This window comes from Monopterus albus, unplaced genomic scaffold (genome assembly GCF_001952655.1).
Source record: "Monopterus albus unplaced genomic scaffold, M_albus_1.0 scaffold212.1, whole genome shotgun sequence".
NCBI lineage: Eukaryota > Metazoa > Chordata > Actinopteri > Synbranchiformes > Synbranchidae > Monopterus > Monopterus albus.
Window position 1 is genome coordinate 24,126 of NW_018128092.1, and position 4,616 is coordinate 28,741.

The following is a 4,616-nucleotide window of genomic DNA, read 5'->3' on the forward strand; positions in this document are numbered from 1 at the left end:
CATGAGTCTGACCCCCTCCAACCAAAGACTCATTTATCACCTTTCAGCTTCAGCTTTGTTTATTAACCCAAGTCTGCAACACATAAAGAAGACTCTTCGAGGCACACAAGAAATCATCAATTCAGCTTGCTTAAAACCTAACATTGTCATCATTTTTATTTTAATAGATAATTTAGAATTACAATATGGTGCCACTGGCCATCTGACTTGTTGCTTCTCTCAATCATTTCATTGGTCTTAGGTCTTTCAAAAAGGTGGATACTTGGTTATATATAACCAAGGGTGAAAAGGCTCATTCTTTTCACCCTTTAAACTATTAACGAGCTGTAATTTGTGCACAGAATGTCTTTAAATGCACCAGCACAGCTTTCTAAAAGTGTAGCTCAAAACTGCTCCAGTACCAGGAGCTTGCTTAAGTAAATGTACTTAGTTATTTTCCAAAACGACTATGTTGTTGGTGTGGACTGTAATATAAAAAGGTGTTTCTGTGAAAAATGACCTGGGAGAACTGGGAGATCCTTTGTCAGGAGCCTTACATATATAAGCTTTAGCTGTACTTTAGTATTTTGTCAGCATTGTACAGTAGCTGAATAAACCTTTGTGAAGTTAGGCCTACATTGCACTACCTGCAGTAATTTTTACAGTGCCTTGCGAAAGTATTCGGCCCCCTTGAACTTTGCGACCTTTTGCCACATTTCAGGCTTCAAACATAAAGATATAAAACTGTAATTTTTTGTGAAGAATCAACAACAAGTGGGACACAATCATGAAGTGGAACGAAATTTATTGGATATTTCAAACTTTTTTAACAAATAAAAAACTGAATAATTGGGCGTGCAAAATTATTCAGCCCCTTTACTTTCAGTGCAGCAAACTCTCTCCAGAAGTTCAGTGAGGATCTCTGAATGATCCAATGTTGACCTAAATGACTAATGATGATAAATAGAATCCACCTGTGTGTAATCAAGTCTCCGTATAAATGCACCTGCACTGTGATAGTCTCAGAGGTCTGTTTAAAGCGCAGAGAGCATCATGAAGAACAAGGAACACACCAGGCAGGTCCGAGATACTGTTGTGGAGAAGTTTAAAGCCGGATTTGGATACAAAAAGATTTCCCAAGCTTTAAACATCCCAAGGAGCACTGTGCAAGCGATAATATTGAAATGGAAGGAGTATCAGACCACTGCAAATCTACCAAGACCTGGCCGTCCCTCTAAACTTTCAGCTCATACAAGGAGAAGACTGATCAGAGATGCAGCCAAGAGGCCCATGATCACTCTGGATGAACTGCAGAGATCTACAGCTGAGGTGGGAGACTCTGTCCATAGGACAACAATCAGTCGTATACTGCACAAATCTGGCCTTTATGGAAGAGTGGCAAGAAGAAAGCCATTTCTTAAAGATATCCATAAAAAGTGTCGTTTAAAGTTTGCCACAAGCCACCTGGGAGACACACCAAACATGTGGAAGAAGGTGCTCTGGTCAGATGAAACCAAAATCGAACTTTTTGGCAACAATGCAAAATGTTATGTTTGGCGTAAAAGCAACACAGCTCATCACCCTGAACACACCATCCCCACTGTCAAACATGGTGGTGGCAGCATCCTGGTTTGGGCCTGCTTTTCTTCAGCAGGGACCGGGAAGATGGTTAAAATTGATGGGAAGATGGATGGAGCCAAATACAGGACCATTCTGGAAGGAAACCTGATGGAGTCTGCAAAAGACCTGAGACTGGGACGGAGATTTGTCTTCCAACAAGACAATGATCCAAAACATAAAGCAAAATCTACAATGGAATGGTTCACAAATAAACATATCCAGGTGTTAGAATGGCCAAGTCAAAGTCCAGACCTGAATCCAATCGAGAATCTGTGGAAAGAACTGAAAACTGCTGTTCACAAACGCTCTCTATCCAACCTCACTGAGCTCGAGCTGTTTTGCAAGGCGGAATGGGCAAAAATTTCAGTCTCTTGATGTGCAAAACTGATAGAGACATACCCCAAGTGACTTACAGCTGTAATCGCAGCAAAAGGTGGCGCTACAAAGTATTAACTTAAGGGGGCTGAATAATTTTGCACGGCCAATTTTTCAGTTTTTTATTTGTTAAAAACGTTTGAAATATCCAATAAATTTCGTTCTACTTCATGATTGTGTCCCACTTGTTGTTGATTCTTCACAAAAAATTACAGTTTTATATCTTTATGTTTGAAGCCTGAAATGTGGCAAAAGGTCGCAAAGTTCAAGGGGGCCGAATACTTTCGCAAGGCACTGTATGTATGTGTGTGTAATATATCTGAAATATATAATATATATACATCTATATCTAACATTATTTAGGACTATCTATGTAACTATATCTATCTAGTGTTATCTAACTGTGTAACTATTTCATCTATTTCTCTATGTAACTATTGATCTATCTTTCTATCTACACTGATTCTCCACTAAATACACAATCTGCTACAACACTACTAACTCTCAAAGCAATGTGCTCTGCAAAGAAAAATTCAAATGAAGTCACTAAATAGGGATATCCTGTCCCTGAACACACTCTATCCCGTAAAGTGATTCAGATGACAAACCGAACCAATCAGCTGATTTGTATGACGTCCGATGAACCGAACTGCTTCGAACATCACTCAAATGCTTCAAACGTCACCAGTCACATGACTAAAACGCTTGACACACTAGTTGATACAATTGCTTCATGAGCTACCGCGCATGTGTAGGAGCCTCAGGTGTCAGAGGACCATCACTACTAATACGTAAAAACTGAACTTGAAACTGTTAAAAATAACAAAATGCATATATAGTCAGCAAAAAGTAATGATACATGTGAAACAGTTATCTAAAGGTAATGGACAAATAATTAAAACAGCTAGCTAAAAGTAGTGAATAGAATTAGCATTAAATAGATAAAAGTAGTGGTTAAATGGTTAAAATACAGGTAAAGGCGATAGGTAAATGAATGAAATAAATACCTAAAAGTAATAGATGGACTTAAAATAGTCTACTTTGCTAAAGATGAATAAATGACCAAAATGACTAAATGTAATGGATACATGGAATGTTCATTGAAATGAGATAAATGGGGATTAAAACAGAGTGCTTAAGAACTAGAGACCTGTACAAGTCTGTATAATCTGTACAATGTATATTTACAGGTATTGCACTGAGGGTTATTGTCCAATCATACTGTCGTGGGTTAAGTGTCCATCAGAGCTACAGCCTGGGGGAAGAAACTGTCCCTGTGCCTGGTTGTCTTGGTGTACAGTGACCTGTAACGCCGTCCAGAGCGGAGGAGTTCAAACAGATTGTATCCAGGGTGTGAGGGGTCAGCAGTGATCCTCTCCCCCCTCCTTTTGACCCGTGAGGTGTACTGGTCCTACATGGAGGACAGGCTCACACCAATGACCTTTTCTACAGTCCTCACTGTCTGCTGAAGTCTGTACTTGTCCTGTTTGGTTGCTGAGCCAAACCAGACAGTCATGGAGGTGCAGGGAACAGACTCGATGATTCCTCTGTAGAACTGTATCAGCAGATCCTGGGGCAGGTCGAACTTCCTGAGCTGGTACAGGAAGTACATCCTCTGCTGTGCCTTCTCAATGATGGCCCTGACGTTGGACATCCACTTCAGGTCCTGGGAGATAGTGGAACCCAGGAACTTGAAGGACTTTATTTATTTCTTGTTTTAATCAAATATCAAAATTGAATTGATCCTGTGTAATTCTTGTGTTTATGTTCCTATTTTGTTTTATTCCTGTATTGATCTTATTTATTTTAGTTCTTACCTGTCCTTGTAAAGTACTTTGGTCAACCAGACGTTGCTTTTAAAGTGGATATAAAAATAAATTTTGATTTGATTTGAATTTCTCCTTTATTTTAAATTTGAAATTACCCAGTGTCAGGTAGATTTCTGTTTCCCTGCTACGTTCTGAGAGAATGTGAGTGCCAGAAGATACAGGAACTAGTATGGTTCAAGTGAGAGGCCATGTTGGAAAGGTAGGCTTCTGGTAATATGGTTAGCTGTTTGTACTTCAGGTCGTTGCCTCTGGGTGGCACTGTCTTAACGTGTAATAACATCAGCTAGACTAAATAAAAGGTTTAACATGCAAGCTGAGAAGTTTATAAAAAATCTGGTAGGCACTTGCGGGCTAACATGTTATTTATCCTAATAAGAGTATGAGATGGCTGATTGTAGGAATACCCAGACCAACAATTTGTTCACATTATTCATATTCATATTTACTGAAACCTGAGATTATGCCTTCAAGACACAAAAAGTGCATGAATATGTTTCTATTTCTTGCTTGGGTGTCAATATAGAGCTTTAGTAGAGTAAGCTAATATTGAGACAGAATGACAGACAGACTATCAGATAGATACGCAAATTTATGCACATCGCACACAAATACAGCTTGTCTGCCAAAAAGCCTCTTCAACTTCAGCATTTTATCTATGAGATAAAACAGAGCTGAATAGGTTAGTAAGGTTGCCAGTGGAGAGAAGGAATGGAGCAAGAGAGAGAGAGGGAGTGGGAGAGGGGGAGAAGGAGAAGCGGGAGGGAGAAACAGTGATGATAAAACTCCACTGTGAGCCCTCCTGTAAGCTCAGTC